Consider the following 18,138-nt stretch of genomic DNA (forward strand, 5'->3'; position numbering starts at 1 on the left):
ACTCTCTTTTGTAATGATAATATTTTTTACTTCATTAGTTAAATCAATATGTGTGGTGTAGCTCCAACAGAAAAAGCAAGAGGAAAGTGGCAAGGATTGGGTGGCCGATGGCTATTTTATACCATCTGTATGCTCTTCGCAGGCAGGGAAGTCTCTGGCCATTTAGGTTTAGTTTGCCAGGGAAAAATGGGTGCAGTCTAGCAGATAGTCAAGATTAATGATTAACAACATACAGGTACAGTTTTTTGTGGTTTGTTTTAATTTGTTTGTTTGGTTAGTTGGTACTTTGTCTCCGAATTGCTCTTTTAATTGATTTACAAATTATTTTATCTGGACAAAGGACAGAATTAAATTTCAGAATGCTTACAATGTCAACTAACTTGGATAGGGGAAAAGAGGTGACTCTTAAGAGAACCTCTCCCTAATTTATTTATTCTTTACCCATCTTTCTAGTAATGCTATTTTATCAGTGATAATACTGCCTCTGACATCTGCTACATAAATGCATAGCATCCACTCCTAAGAAGCTGTCAGCTGTGAGGTGTGCTATAGTAAGGTCAGAGCAGAATTAAAATTCTAGTATTTTTGCCATTAGCTGGGTGCAGGAGCAAAGTGCTTTGGAAAATAGCTTGTTTCCACTAAATCTGGGTGTTGTCACTGTAGGGGAGATCTGAACAGGCCTGATCTTCCTTGCAACTGCTCCTTCTCGTAGCCTCTCCGTGGAAGAGGGACCAATATGATAAAGGAGTGATGCTTTTGTAGTGATAGCTCTGGCGACTCAGGCGCCTGGTTTCGGTCCCAGTGCAAGTCTTGTAGTAAGCCATGTTTCTTCATGCCTTAACCTCTCTTTCCAGGAAAAGGTGTGCAAAGCTCACCTTGCTTCAGACTGGTGCCTGGGATTCACCTTTAGTGTTAGTGAGAATACTGCAGTGACCAGAGGGAAGTTTAGATACGTGTGCTTATGTGGGGGGGTGTGAGTGTGTGTACGTGCATGTGCATGTGCAGAAGCAAATCTCGCAGCCTTAGGAACAAGGCAAGCAAAAAGGCACCAAGTTCCTCTTTCACTCATTGATCACTTTTGGATTCAGTCTGTGCGTGTTTACTGCCATGCAACACTGGGTAGATGGTGCTTGTTTTTCTAAAAGGTGCAAAGTCGTTCTTCTTATGATACAAAATTTAAAAAAAAAAAGGTAAATATAAAGAAGCAAGCTTGCTTTTGCATAGCCAGTAAGAAATTCGTTTATGTTGCTAAGGAATATTATATCTTGATAGTAGAAAAAATGGAAGAATATTTAGGATAAGAATATTTAATGAAAAAATTAATTGCCTGATAACATTTTTTTGGCATAGTTGCAGGGAAGAGTACAAAATGTACCATTTCTATATTTATCAAACTGCCTTATGACCTGTATATAATGAGACCTGACCACAGTCATGAATATGAAAATAAATCACAAAGTATGTAAGTTAAAGACAAATAAAAAGAGGTCTTTGATAACTTTTTACTAAATCCAGAATATTTTTCTCTAAACATAGGTATTTTAGTTAATAGTTGAGTTATGTAAGAGCTTAGACATATACCTGTCAGTTATGAGCTGCACTGTATGATGTCTGGGGTGCATTGTAAAGACAATTGAGGCTATTGAGGCTCTCTTGAGCGGGCTGTAACTCTCAGAATATAGACTCCCTGTCTGCAATATTTCACTTCTCGCATGTTTCCCAGGACTAGTGATGATACCTGGACTCCATGATATTTTATGAATATGATCTCCCAGAGTTTTTCAAGTATGCTGGATTTACAATTCCCTTTCCAAGGCTTCTGTTAATTGAAAGAAGACATCCAGACTTTCCAAGAGACTTTAACCACAATTACCCCTTACTTTAAATAGCACAGAAAATAGTTGTAGCCAAAATAATAAACATATCATTCTGTATGATTTTGTGTGTCAGGAAATTGGTCAGCTTTTAGGAAGTGAGTCAAAGTCCTCTAGGAGTCTTTTGTGCCTTGAACACCATTTCTTCGCTAAATCATAGAACCAGAGATCCTCAGCTGTGCATTGATTACCCCTTCATTTTCCTGTCCAAACATCCACAGGGTAAAAGACACTTTATTTTATAACTCCTATATACCACTGTCATATGTTTCCCTGGTTAGCCTATTCAGGTAGTTAAAGTTCCTTTCTCACATCCTGGCTACCAGCCCACAAGGCAGAATAAGATTAATTTATCTACAGAACTGCACAGTTAAATCTATTCAAACGTCATTGAGCCCAGACAGTTCACCCTTCCAACTTAGATGTGGTTGTGTGCCATACATTTATCCATTCACTGCCTTTTTCTCAGTCCCAGAGAGTATCTCTGAAAAGAAGTTAATCTCTCAAATTCAGTTAAGCAACCAAGATCACACAGTTACACTGTGACACTTAATATTTCGTAAAAATACTGCAAAAATTCCCCATGGTCTGCAACAGCTGACATTTGTTGGAATAATTTATGCCTAAACTGCTAAAGGTGTAGCTGTGTTCAGTGGGGAGAGGTGTGCCTGCATGAGATTTTAAAATTATTTTGTCTAATTCAGAGATCTTTAAGGATTTCTCAGAGTCTCTAGATTTGTCTGTGAGCCCATCACTTCTGCAGGATTTGGAAGTCTGGTGGTGAGTAATGAGTTATTATAGTGTGTTCAGCAGTGAGAGGTGCAGTCTTAGGCTTATTCTTTTCATCGTGACTATACTAGCTGTGTTGTAAAAAAACTGTAAACTAGTATACATTTCCAGCTCTTTCTGGGTTTTTGTTTTCTATGAAGTTCACCTTGGCTTTTAAGTCCTACTCAGTATTCTTTCTATGTCCCCATACCCCTTCCATTTTTCCCCCTTTCCCCAGTCTCATTTTATATCTCTCGTGCTGAGACAGGTCAGGCAGCTGGCTTGCTGTGACAGGAGGGTTAGAAAATGTTAGAGGCCTCTCTCAAAATGACCCACAAACTCTGAGAAGAGTAGCCTGGTGGCTGTAGGCTTGTAAGAAGTTGGACAACCCATGAGGCCTCTGTCTTCATCAGCCTCTCTGCAGAAGCGTGTGATGAGTGTAGAGAGATGCAAAAATGTGTGACACAGTCTGGGTGACTTAAAATGACAAATACCAGATGTATGTTCCCATTACAGAAATTGTCCCATAATGACACAGTGAATTTTGCTTCAGAGACGATTCAAAGCAATGAGTAGGACCTACTGAATAAACAGATCCCTTCTTGTAGCATGTGAACATTATGAAGTGCCTGTTCAATCTCCTCCTTACCCCACCATTATTTAGTTTGAAATTTTGGGAAATAGTAGCAATATGTGGTTCTGGAATGTGTCCTGGGCATCAAAAAATGAAAACACACATCTGATGTTTTAATCTTTGGAAGAAATCCTGGCTTCATTAAAATTAATGGTAACATTTCTGTTGGCATTAATAATGTCAAATCTCATTTTTTATTGTCTTTCACTTTTTAGCAGAAGAAGACATGGTTTTTAGTTGTGTTTAGAGTTTTGCTGCATAATATCTTGCCTGTGTAGAGAAATTCCCACTTTTAATTTAAAAAATCCTCTGTCTTTAAAGACATCAAAAGTACATATGGATCAAAGTGAGAACTATTTATCTGGACTTTTTTCCTCCTCCATTGACTTTGGGCAAAGTGGAAGGGATAAATGGACTGAAGCTACATCTTCTTCAAAGACTTTGACTTTGTAACATCTAAATGTGATGTGCCAAATTTTGGCAGAGTCAAAATCAGCCTTGTTCCATACTGGGGGCAAAATTACAGGAAATAATGTTGAATATTTCTGGCTATTTGTATGCAGAATGTGAAAAATGGTATATAACAGGAAAAATGTTTCATTATTTTCAGGGTTCTTGGCCAACTGAATAGATGGACAAATGTATTTGTTTAATGCAAGGAGTTTAGAGAAGAGAAGAAGTATTGAACTGGGAACATCTACTATCTTGGGCTACTGAAACAAAGGAGAAAATCAGTGGTAAAATTTAGCTCTAGATGTTCTAATGCAATTACATTTGAAAATCCAGTGTTTTGATCTTTCCCTTCACTCATTTTCTTCCCCTAACAGTGGACAGGCTGTTTTTTCTCATCTTGAGTAGATCTTGGAGGGAATCCAGGGCCACCCACAGGTTATTCTGAAGCCAAGAGAAGAACAACTTATTTTTCTCCCAAAGAAACAATGTTTTCTAAAACTGAAATTTATAACTTCATTATTTAGGAATCAAGAACTTTAAATGGGAAATTCGGTAAAGATAAAACAAAGACAGGAAGGAGGAGTGTGCTGCCAGTAATTAATTTGATTTCTAAAAGGGGAAATAGAATCAGACAATATGTAGGAGAATTGTCTAGGACTCCCAGCCATACCGCATATTCTCTACACAGGGTTAGTGCAGGTAAAAGTGTAACTAATTCTATGTGAAAGTGAAAGTGGAAGAGGATGATGCCCATACTTTAGCTCCTTTATGTAAGGCTTATGTAAGTAAGAATATGCTAAAAATATACAGGCTTAATTCTTGTGTCTAGTTTTTGTTGTTTTTAGTTCAAAACAGTGTGCTTATCATGCAGTATGCTTCTGTTGGCCTAGCCCTGTGTCTTGCTTTGCAGAAGAAGTTTGGTTGGTTGGTTCACCAATCAGCTAATATGAACCAAGGGATGTGCCAGCTAGCGTAATTTTTAAATACTTTTCTCTCTCAAAGAAAGAAGTGGCAGAAGGTGATATGCAGTGCACTACACCTAGATACTGTGCAAAACTTGCCCTGAGCTGGCAAAAGTTTGAGTATACTAGTTATTCTGTACAATATAATCACATCCATGCTCTTTTCTCAAGACTTAGCCTTTCGTTTGGAAGGATCAGGAAAACGTATCGCAACAAAAGACTATCTCACCTTGAAGCCCTACTAGTACTTAATTCCATTGCCAAAGTATGGATTGCCTGTTGCTGTGGGCAGGCCTCTTTGTGGGAGATTTTTGATACTAATCCTTAAAGCCTTTTGCTTTACCTCTCACTTTTTCCTGCATTTGAGAGAGCTTCTAACTTAGCTGATGCACTGAAAATAGGCCAGGGGCCTTCATGGGCAAAAGTCCCTGCAGCTTGAACTAAATAGCTTGATCTATTAACATTCATTCTGTGGTTTGAGCAAAAAAAACACATGTATTATGCACTCTCACTTGCCTTTGGCTGGGAATGTTTGTCACTAACACCTAAGAATAAGGTTCAGTATTTGCCAGCAATGTAAATGTGGTCGATCCTTCACTCGGGGAATGGCTTCTGTTTGAAGCAAGACCATGAGCTGGACCAGGGCCCTCCAGAGCCGGCTGTGGGGACCAGATGCTGTCTGAAACAGACTGGCCATGGTACCCAGGACACAAACGCAGAGGATCAACTTTCCTACTTATGATGGGCCAAGTCATCAACTAATACAAATTGATATTGCTCCATTAACTTCAATGGAGCTCTGCTGATTTACTAGTTGGGAGAACAGTTTTAAATCCCACTATATCCTGAACAGTAAAAACAGAGGACTAAAAAAGGCCCAACTGAGGGGTAACTGGACTCCAGATTAAACTTCCAAGGGTGGATAAAACATAATAAAAGGAGTTTTGCAGTGGCAGGCCCAGGAAGAGAGAAGCCTTTTGCTCTGAGGCAATCAGAAGACAGTTGAATTTGAGAAAACCCTGTACCGGGGTTGAATTCAAATCTTTGTGTTTAACTCAAATCTTACAATTCAAAGGTGTGAAGTACAACCTCGAATTTATGATGTTAAATTCATTTTAATCCACATGATACATGTGCTAGATGAGTAATGCTTCAGATTAAGGAAATTTGATTAATTAAGATGCCTAATGACATTCTACTGTTTCTTATAAGTCTAATTTTGTTTCACAGCTAATAAGAGCATAGAACTGAAACACTGCTCTCATCTTGTCTGTGTTACAGATCAGTTACAAGTGCAACATGCAACTCAAAACCACACAGCTGATTTACAATTATGCAAGCAAGCACTTCAGCTAATTGTATAATGATACGTAAATTACTGAGGTATGGTGACATTCACTTGTTATATTCAAGGAAACAAGTAGCACAAAAACATTATTTCAAAATGTATAATTTTAGTGTACAACTGGACACAGAGCTTAAAGAGAGCTAATAAGTCCTTAATTAGCATCAAACTGGGCTGAGTTATCTCTTCTGGCCATTGCAAATTAAACACTCTAAAACATTTTTTGGTAATTACTTTTCTCCTTCTGCATACTTCAAAGCTGGTAGCCTACATTTACTTTAAATGTAATTATTATTACTTAGGGGAGCTCAAACATCTACTAGTCTTTCTTTTTTTTTAACCCAAAACAGTGCTTCATGTTGCCTCCTGTTTGTGTGCACGTTTCTGTTTATGCTTTTAAGCAGTCAGTTCTAAACTAGCAGCATTCTTTCTTCTGTATGATTGGTCTCCACCCATGACAGCAACAGCAGTGCTGGTACAAACAGCATACAGCTTTTCCCCGAGGAATATAGGAAGTGATTATAATGCCTCAAACACTGTGCATTTGTTTGAAATGTATGTTTTTGCCTAAGTACAAAGTAGTACTTTTTTCTATAACTTCATAATAAAACAAAAAAAAAAAGTTTATCACTGAGAATTCTTGGTAGTCCAAACTCCACGAAACTTCAGGTAAATTTGACTGTGAATATAGAAGGATATTGGGATAAAAAGAAGAAAGAAGTATACTATCATTACAGCAAGCCATATATTTTGGAAAACAAATGCTTAAAGTGGAAAGAGCTAACAATATTCAAAGAATAACAATATACCAGGAACATCTTTTGGCTACTGTGAAACTTCTTGTGGCAGAAAACCTGAAAGTTGTCTTTTAAATTTTTTACATTAACCTTTTGATCTATGAACAAGACTAATTTTTTTCAATATTCTATTGCAGATCGCCCCACCAGGAAAGGCCCTGTATCCTGTCTGAGGAGGAAACAATTGTTAACTGCACAGAACAAAACAACTGTTCCATTGCAACTGTTCTGCTTAGAAGTGAGCAGGTAATGAATTAGATGCAGAAGCAAACAAGCTGTGGAGAATTCAAATGAGCTGTTTTCTCAACTGGACTCAAGGTCATCAACAGCTGAATGAAAAGGTGGTGTCCCAAGCCAGGTGCGCAGGCATGGAGCCTTCAGCATTTAAAAAAGATATGAGGGGTAATTGCTGAGCAGTTCAAGGCATCTGCATCCCCTCCTGAGCCAGAAGGCCTGCAGTCACCAGCACAGGTGGACAATGCTGGCCCAGTGGCTATGAGTCTAGGGATGGTGGGAGGGAAAGAAATAAGGGATATGTTGATTAAGAGTATCTTCTCCTCATCCGTTGCTGCTAGGGTTCCTATAAATTCCTGGCAGATGGTGAAGCTTGCCTTGGCAGTGTATAAGTCAAGAGCATCTAGCAAAATAAACAGGATTTATCCTACCACAGAGGTAAACCTGCCCTCAGGATGTGATAGCACTTGGTGCTGATTGGCAATGTTTGTACCTAAGTGGGTGAATTTGTTTCCTAAGGGGAAAGGGCAGATAAATAGAATTTAGTGTAATTTTCCTATGGAGTATCACGGTCATACACAGGCCTGTTGTTCTTTAGTAAAAACAAGGTACATCAATAGGATGGCTCAAAGAATAAGGTGCTTTGAGTAAGGGTTCAGCATCTTGCCCTTATGCTCCATTTTAACTAACATAGTTAACAAAGAAATGGCTGGCATGAAGTGAACACATGTGCTTAGAGAACTGAAGCCAAATTCTTGTCAGACCCATGCAACTCCATTAGCTTCAGCAGAGCTGTATGGGAATATGTTAGTGAAAATCAATTTTGGGTCTCTTTGCAGCAAACAGGTCAGATATTTGGGCAGAATCTTGGCTAAGTTTTGCTCTGGCTTAAATAGTATGCAATTCCACTATGTAAAACAGAAGAGAATTTGGCCATTTGTGGGGAAATGTCTGCATGTGAACACCAGTGTCTACAACTACTAAACTCTAAATACAGCTTTGTTTTGCTGATGTTTTAATTCATGTACACTGCTGTAATGTGCAGCAGCAATCTCCTCCAAATTATTACTATAATTATTGAGAAGACTATTATGGTTTTAGGTGCCATTTAAGTGATGGTGCTATTTAAGATCCTATTTGAGTGATGGTACCAACTGATTTGGATGGAGAAAGTCATATCATCCAATGCCATGCATGAGGAACATGCCCAGCTGGAGAAGCTTTGAAGCAGTCTGAGTAGGAGAATGAAGTTCTGTAACATAATTAGACTGGAAAACAAAGACAATCTGAGTCAAAGATGCTATCACGCTTAATCATTTCTGCTGTATTTTTATCCTGTATCATTGAAATCTAAAGGAAAAGCAAGGAAAATTATTTCCTGAGGGACAGATCCTACTGTCATTCTTGATACAAAGCCTCTATAGACTTCTGTAAGAATTTTCAAATAAAAGAGGTGATAGGATAGGAAATTACTGAGGCTGTGTGATATGTTTTGTAATTGGTACCAGAAAAGTTAACACCAGAAACCTCTTACAGTGGAGATAATGCTGATTCAGGCACATCACTTCTGGATTATCAATAAACAGCTTAACAGTGTTGAAATCACACATGATGTTTTGCTCTCACCTCTACTACAAAGCAGTACGGACCACCCCAACTCAGCTTTTCAGTTGTGTTGAATTCACGAATATTTGAAAGAAGTCATGAAACAATTTAATACAAAATACATTTCAGAACATATGCTTCTATTATAATGACACTTGGGAACTGTGTAATAGGATGAGCAGTAGATAGTATGACTGAGTGGGAAGCTGCTCTCGGCAAAATACATGATTAAGAAGAGGTACAGCTGAAATGTTGGTCTATGAAATCCAAATAACCAAACATTTTGGAAACATATCCTGAAATAATTCTGGCTGACCAGCAGCTGATCAAATTGATAGGGACTGAGGAGATCACAACAACTGAAGATGAAATAAAAGCACAACTTTACAAAAAAAAGTCACTATTAATACAATGACAAATATTACATGGTTAACAAATGAACAGCTGAAGGCTTAAAAACAGACTTTCCACTAGTCATGCTGTGTACATTTTAAATGTCCTCACTATTAAAAGCCAGTATCTAACAGTGTTAGAAACTGTAAGAAAAAATAAAAGAAAAAAGAATGGAACATGAAGTCACAGATGGAGCCCTACATGAGAAACAGGAACTAATCGAAGTATGGTTAGATGATTGAAATATGGCAAAAACATTAGGCATTTAGGGCTTTTTTGATCTACAAATGCGGAAATGAGAATGGGACTACAGCAAAGAAATAAGAGTTCAGATTGTAATTTCATTGGAAAAGATCTATATCTCTTGAAAATCTTCTAGAAAAGATAGGGAGACATTTTCCTTAAGGTTACTCAAAACTACATTAGGAAACTGACCTTATCATTTAGAAGCTACTGGGATTGCAGCAGAGAAGGATGATCTGCTGTTGGGATTTGCCTCAGACAATACTAAGCACGACACAACACTATACTAAAGAAGTGAATATGATTCTCAGATGAAAGGAAGCTCTTATTTATATCAGCAATGTTGTAATAGTGTAGTTGTAGCTGCTGCGGTCTGAGGCATTGTTAGCCTTGCAGCTTGTCTCCCCCTGCTCCAGCTATATCAGTTTGGTCTAAGAAAATGTATTACTTTTCATGGCAAACTTTGCATGCTGTAGATCAGTCATGCAGTGATTTCCTCATATTTGCAAACATTAGCTGTATTTAATCTTACAAGAAAGACTAATTCCCTGTAACTCTGGGATAGTTATATGCATTTCAACTTTTGAGATGAATTACGTGCTTACTATTACATGTTTTCATATCCTCTTTCTGAATCGGTTTGTACTTTCATGGCCACACAGATTGCTCTTTATGTACATCTTCCTTCTCAAGGAGTCTGTGGGGAGGCTTTGTAGTTCCACATCTGTTTTTACACGTTCTGCTCTTTCTGTGTCTCTTTTGTACCACAGGAACATATGTATCAAAAAATAAATTAAAAAAAAGAAATCCATTTACGTCTTTTTCTCCCTCTCTCTTCCACTCCTCCTCTTAAATTAAGATTCAGAATTGTTAGCATCCAGAAGATCAAAGATGGTCAACCTTGGTTCTCAGGCAGTCAACATACTTCATCGATTCACGCTCTGGTCTTGTTCAGATTTTGTAAATAGACCAAATGCTGTTTTCCTCAAGAAAAGATGAGGCTGTGAAAGGAAGAGGCAGCCTTACAGAACAGGATTTACCAGAGAGCTGGTAGACTGCTGTTCCATGAACCTACCTCTGACCATGAACACTAGTTCAGGACAGCAAGCATTCAGGCAATGTGACAGGGCGCTGTTATGCCACAGTCCAGATTTCCTTATCAATGTTATAGATGCACCCAACCCTGATTTCCATTGTCTGAAATCACTTCTAGATATGTCAACTACAATTTGGCTTGCGTTACGGAGGTTCCTGGTAGATTCCTTAGTCTCAAAGGAAATAGTATTTTATTTAACTTTTACTTCCTTTTCTAATAAGAAAATCCCAATCATCTTTATGGTTGTGGGTGTCAGTATTCTTTAGGAGACTGACCCCAAATTCTTTAAAGCCAGTGGTGATTTCAGAGCATTTTTGTTGCACAGGCTCTAAGTCAGTCAGTAGTACTTCATGGGAGAGAGACATGCCTCTCCACCTGTAACTATGTCCTTGAAAGGGGGGAAGTTTTCACCCGATGATTTGCTTCAACATTTTATACTAGCAGATATAGATGGTTCCCCAGACCACCAGCATGCTGTTATCTGTGGCTCATTCTTTGGTGCAGTGTGCTGGATTAATGTATGTTCTGCTCATGGACACACACATTATTCTCTATTAAGCAAAAGATATCTAAAAGGCAAGCATTCCCATGCAGAGCCCAGGCTGCCTATGTGGATTTAGCTAGAAAGGACTTAAGATCGTGAAACAATCCAGGCAATGCTGGAAAAACAGCTGAAGCACTGATGGCCTTTTTTTTGTGTGTCTTTTCTGCTCTATTACAAATGCCTTTCCATAACTACACTCTTTCAGTTTTATGCTGAGCATTTATTAATAAGAACATCTTTCCTACTTCTTGCTTTTTCACAGGGTGTTTAATCATGTATTTGTGTCTGTTTATACATACAGTAGCTAAGAATGTTCTTTGGTAATGAAAAGTTCTTGAACTAGTAAAGCAAAGACAAAAATCATGAATCTCGACTGAAGAGCAATTCTGGGAAATATGCTAATATAAGTCATTTTATTCTTGGATAATGGAGAGGAAAGTGTTTAGAAAAGAGGATAATGAAAATCTCTTTTTCCATATTGATATGAAAAGCTAACCGAATAGGTGAATACAAACTGTACATTACTCCCCAGCTTTATTTGACATGATAATTTTGTTAGAACTGTTGTCTGTGTAATTTCCATAACAGAATCTGAACGCATGAAAATAAAGAATCAAAATGCAAGTTGAAAGTAACTGTGTGCATCTTCATAGTACTCTTTTGTATTAATAGAATTCCACTAACTTAAACAGCTTTCCTGAGAAATTGTATTTCAAGCAGAAAAGAGAAGAACCAGAATGAATATTTCTTTGACAGATTTTTTCCTGTTCTTGATGATAGGAATGGTGTTAAAATCTTTTTGTCATTTTCATTAAAGAACAAAAAGTGGTAAAAATTTTATTACGATTAAATTGTGCAACTGTCAAAATTTTGATTCCCATCTTGGATGGCTCCTTTAATGAGGACAATATAAATTGCTTTTTTATGATCAAGCTCACCTTTGCGTCATGAATCTAGAGTTTAATATCATCTTAAGAGATCAGTGAAGAACTGTGAATATTTTGCCCCATAGTTACCCCTCTAACAGTATGATCTGGGGCCAGCTATTTTTCTCTTTTAAGTGATATTGGTACAACTTATCTTTTTTATCAAAACATTGCTATCTGGATTTCTGTGAGCAAACTGTTAGTGCTCTGAGCCAACAACCAGATTTAAGGTCATATGAACATCTAAGTGGCTAGTCTGCAAATGATAGGGCCATTTGGATCTCCCCCAAAACAGCTGAGTCAGGAAGGCTTGTGAATGGAGCACGATGTACTTGAGGGATGACTAGGTATGGTAGTATAACTACAGCTTTTGTTGTGGCAATGTAACTATGGGCTGTGGCTACTGCAGATCTGAACAACATTCTTCCTGAGCCCCCAAAGTTGATCTCACTTAATCTAGGGAACTGTTGAGCAAACCTGTGACCTACACCAGTAGAAGCAGGACAAGGTCAAGAAGTTAGCTATTTCTGGAGGATGCAGGCATTTTCTGTGGAATTAATTAGTTATATTTAAAACATTTCTTCTCGATCCACAGAATCGCAGTCTGCCTCCACTGCCACACATGTGGTTCAAGCCCATTAGAGGAAAGGGCCATGGGTCAGAGTGGCCTGCAGCCCAAGGGCCATGAGTAGCCTCTCCACTGATCTCAGACAGTTTGATTTAAGTCCTAGATTTGATTTGGTAACAGTTTGTATCAGTTTCTTAAGGTTATCTGTCATGCAGATCTAAACATGTAAACCAACAAGTTTGAAAAAAGAGCAAATGTGATTAGGAAATTGAGTACTGGGGTTTATGTGTGGTGAGAGAGTATAGAAAGAATTTTAGATTTTTGAGAGTAATTTTTATCTATCGATTATATAACCCAGGGTGTGGAAATAATGAGGGCAGGTTTGTATACAGGTTCATATCACCCACACTCAAAGCGTTTACAAATATTGGCACATTTTCTACAGAAAAACCTCTGCAGACAAGCAATTATCGATTTTATTCTCCCTTCACTAAAAAAAAAAGAAATAGTATGTATTAAGACCAATAACTGGAAGTACAGTGTAGGAACTAGATAACGGTGATGGTTGCTCTGGAAATTGATGTGATAAGAATGATGATAAAAATAAAGTATTGGGGAAAAAAGATTAATACAACAAAAAAGAGAAAAAAGAATCTCTGGAGTCACTGGGAATGAATGCTATGCTGCATGGAGCACAGCAATATGATGCAGACAATCTGCAACATCCACAGCCAGTTTAGACGACGTACAAGCAGCAGGGCAGCAGGGCCTGTGGCTGTTCCTCAGCTAAGGCTGATCCTGGATAGATACTAGATTTTTGAGACATTAGATAGTATGGCCTAAGTGTCCAAGAGGTCACACATTGAACCTGTTTCCACAGATCAACATGCTGTTGTGCATCCCTTGAATCATGATAATTCACCCTCCGTATATTCTCAGTTTACAGCAAATTTGAGTTAAACAAATATCCTAGCTTAAGTCTTAACTGATGTAAAGTACCTGTTTTGCCATGGTAACTTGTTTGTATATCCAAATCTCTTCTTGCTCTTGTTGAAGCCAATACTTAAATTTTCTTTCTTCAAAAAAATCATATTCATTTCCATATTTATTAGATACACCACTAAAGGATTTAGAAGAATAAATATGAAACAGGTGAATCCCATGTACTTACAGCATTAACTCTATTTTCTACACTCAGAAAATGTGTTCCTCTTTGCTTTAGGAAGTACTGCAATCACAGGTTCTAATTTACTCTGAAAATAATACTTAGCCATTCCCAAAGCCAGAGTACTATTTCCTTAAAGCCTGAGAAACCTTTTCCATTGGGAAATTACAACTACTCTGAGTGGGCTGGAAAAAAGCCGTGAGAAAAGAGATTTTGGCAGGGGAGATCTCAACACCTTACCAAACTCCAGTAGCTAACTGGCCTTTTTGCAGGCAATATAATGACTAGCTGTTCCAAACAGCAGTCGAAAATCAACTCTATACACGGCAATTCATAACATGTAGCCTGTAATGAAATTTGTACTTTGTTCTCTTAAGTTAAACTAATCGCTCTTTTTATGTAATTCTGGATAAGGCCAGCTGTTATCAGCAGGACGATAATGTCTGGTATCAGTGTGCTGAATCACAGTCTAAAATCTATTCTTTATTATGGTATGCCAGGTAATCAAAAGAGACAGGATCCAGAAAAAATAACCAGCAGTTAGGACTCAAAAGAAAGACCAAAAATGTCAAGAGAGTTTGCACACTGGAAATGCCAATGCCTTAGGTGTGGTATGACATACCCAATTCAAAATAAAAATCTGCTTTTGAATTAGAAAAGTGGGAAGCATCATGAAATAGGACTGAAAGTACCTCATTTAATTTTATTTTGGAAAGTAAAAGAAAAACTCTTGATAATGAGCAAAACTGGAGATCAGCTTCTTGCTCTAGAAGTTTCCACTTAAGTTATGACTCCCTGGAGGGAGTTTATAAACAAAAAAAAAGTAACTGGGCCAATTTTGTTTCCATCATTCTTACTACAGCACTCCTGAAAACACTCTGGATCAATCACTTAAAAATCAGATTAGCATAAACTATGCTAACTTAATATTATAAGCTACTAATTAATAGACATTTGTTTAAAAGAAATTTAGCAAATGAACCTAACAGGTTCACTAACATTCCCATCAGATCTGTTATCTGTGAACTTCAGAGGTGAGGTGATCCAAGCAACTCTGGCAGACAGCCAGTTGCCACACCAGGCTGAAAACATTAAGAGGACAAAAACTTGGTTGAAGTGAAGGACTTGGCAAAACAGAAGTTGCACTCAAGTTTTACTGAATATACAAGTGGAAGGCAATGGAGAATCAGGCCTTCCATCTTAACATGTATAAATAGTCTCATCTGGTGTTCCCAATAATTTGGGAGAGTGCTTTGAACTGGTTAAACAAATATACTGTACTTTAGATTTTAACAGACAAGCATTTATGGATTTCATTGAAGTCAATAGCATTTTTACACTGGCTTTCAGTATAAAATCCAGGAACAGGACTGGGCTGTAAGTAGCCCAGAGTCCTTGTTCCACAATGCCATGACATAATGTTTGTCAAAATGTTCCCTTTAAACTGGCATTACCATTTCACAGCTCTGTGATTTCACGAGAGACCTGCAGGACAATGCAAAGAGGAGCATGCCTTCCTGCAAGGCACTTAGAGCTGTCATTTTATTTCTTAAGACTTATGAATGAGGGTATCACTGAAACCAGCTGTGCCGTGAAGAAATTTAAGCTAGATATTACTGCCTGTGGCGTTTGTGCTCAAAACATTTTGAACACTGAAATTACCGTTTGTAGAAGTGAAAAATGCAGGCTACATTTGGTCTAGTAGCACTTTAATTCAGCTTATCGCTTGCTCAATATTTTCTACAGTACCACCATTATTCTTAGCCATGCCTTCATTTGTTTTTTAACCCTAATCAGTTTGTAGGAAATTAGCAGTGTATAGTTTTCTTTTCCTAAATATAATGTGTACTGAAATTTTTACACTGAATTTAAAGATAATAATAGTGACAATAATATGTTTCCAGGACACTGATTGTGATTTCTTTTCTGATTGTCTTTTTTTCTCCCAGAAAAAAAAAAAAATATATATTTGTCCTATTTAAAACAGACTTTGAGAAATGCAAACTAAAAACACAGCCAATGGTAAAAGCCATTTACAAAACCTGAGATGCCTGATGATGTAAATCACAGGCCTCAGCTTAATTGCATCTGTATCTCCTATCTAGAGCATTAGTTGAAATATGGAAAAATTAACTTTGAGGTCAAATGTCATTCAGTTTCACAGGAACTGAAAACCCTCTGGTATACTATTCAGCTGCTTACACCATATCTGTTTTCAAGACAGTGGTGCATAAGCTATGAGCCTACTATAAAATGGGAAGGAATCCTTTCCACCACATTCCATAAATCACGTTTTTACAATTCAGGAGCAATTCTAAATCAGCAGAGGAGCAGGAAAGAAATGGCTGCAAACATTTTTCCGCAGACAGCGCAAAGGAAAAATAAGGCGGTGTGTCAGCTAGAGAATTTACAGCGTGGCTGTTCGGCATGATCTGGGAGTTCCTATTACAGCAGAACGACTGAGAAGTCAGTAGGGGTTTAATGCAGAGACCGAGACTTTCAGGGCTGGTTGCATTCATTTGTCATTCAGCTGTTAGACTACTCAGCACCAGCATCTAGTCCAGTGGTGTCTAGGAGGAAAGTAAAACTTCTTTTACAGCGCATTGTCCTCCACACTTTGCAAATGAAGAGCAGAACCGCTGCCCACTGCATTTTGTGCTCCTTCTTTCTGATTGCTGCTCGACTGGAGCACCTGGCCAGTAGCCCTGCTATTTCCCTGAGCACAGAAGCTCAGAGACTTCACAAAATGGGGGCTCAGCCTGTCCTCATCTCCTGATTGAGCTCCTGCAAGAGCCTGCAAGGAAGGGCTGCCAACAGGCCATTTAAAGTTTGCTCCTGCTGCTAAAGACAACTGAGAAATGAGTATGCTGGCATAAAATACAATATTTATTTTTATTTTTTTAAATTTTTTAATTCTACAATATTTATATTTATTAATTTACATTTATATTTAGAGTATTTTAAAGAAAAAGTCATCAGTGACACAAAATACTACTAATCTGCTGTCAGTAATGGTTTTTGTATATGAATATTATTATTTGTTTCCACACCTGCTCAAATACACTGAAGTGGTATTATTTCCACATACCTTTGTTATAACCTTCTTCTGGTTAAATATCATTGCTGTCTGTCTTCAATGATGCATGTGTATAATATTAAGTGACTGAATTCTGCACAGTGCTTTGCTAATCACTGTCATACAGTTTGTTTATCATATCAGTTTCAATTTGCTAAAAGTCTAATTGGAGATGGTATGATAGTATTATATTCCAAAGATGCTAATGTTAATTAAGGTGTTTTTTCCTAAAGCTTTTATTCCACTGGGGAGTTCTCATACATGACAGGGAGTATTATATGAGAACACCTTTTACTTTTGGAAAAAAAATTGAATCCTGTTACACCTGTTGAGCAATGAGAAGATAATTTAGTCTTTTAAAACATGTTTTGACAAGGTAGTTCTTGATATAAGCAGTATGCCTTGTGAATTGGCACATAGCAGAGTCAGTAGAACTTGATTCCCAATGTCTTCCATATCCAGTCTGTGATATATACAGAAACAAACCCAGAAATATTACTTATTGTGATGATATGTGGACTGTTTCTTTAAAAGTTTAGCAAGAGGCTGTTAAGAGAAACTGAAGAGGGATCCAAGAGGCAGAAGAGAAAAATAACTGCTTTACTTGTAAGTGAAATTATAATGATTGAAAATTATAGAAAATCAGTTTCTTTCCAACTTACACTCTGTTTCTATTGTATGATTTGTGCTCATTTTACAAAAGAAGTGTAGAATGAGCAATATGGAGCCACAGTGTATATAACAGAAGAAAGAGATTTTTTTCTTGTAATGACCTCAGTAACATCATCTGATGCATTCAAAATGTTTTTACTTAGCAATTCAGAAAATAATAAAAACAGAATTAATGTGTTATGTTTACATACTGCAATTGTTTGGTGATTCTGTCTGAAATTTCCATGTTGTGACTGGTTCAATTACATTGCTGTTTCATGGCATATTATTGCATAAACTGAGCCAAGTTTTGCTACTGCTTCTATTTTTGCTACATGTTTCGTGCATGTCCCAGACCAGGGACAACTGGGAATCATTAATTTGACTCATTCACATGGGAGCACATTAAAGAATGGATTGGCTCCAGGTTAAGAGCAAGGGAGTGGAGTAATATATATTTTTAGCAGAAAAAAACCTCTGCATAGCTTGCAACAGGTTCTCCCTTGCTGACTTGGAGAATTAAGGTCTAAAGCAGGGGACCAGAGATCCCTACAGAACCTGCAATCACTCAAAGTGATGAAGGCTGTGGCTGGGATCTTTCCATGCACCAAAAACTTTAAAATAGATCTGGGGGGAGCTTTTAAAAACTGTAACACATGAAGGCCTGTAATTTTTAGGAAATGTTCACATGAAGTTCACAGAAAAGTTCTTGCAATACAAATTTTCAGCAGGATTGATAGTGGGCCAGATACTCACCTGAAACACAAATATAATCACATCTTCTATAAGTTTTTATTATATTGA

Source organism: Apteryx mantelli, chromosome 5 (genome assembly GCF_036417845.1).
Source record: "Apteryx mantelli isolate bAptMan1 chromosome 5, bAptMan1.hap1, whole genome shotgun sequence".
Taxonomy (NCBI): domain Eukaryota; kingdom Metazoa; phylum Chordata; class Aves; order Apterygiformes; family Apterygidae; genus Apteryx; species Apteryx mantelli.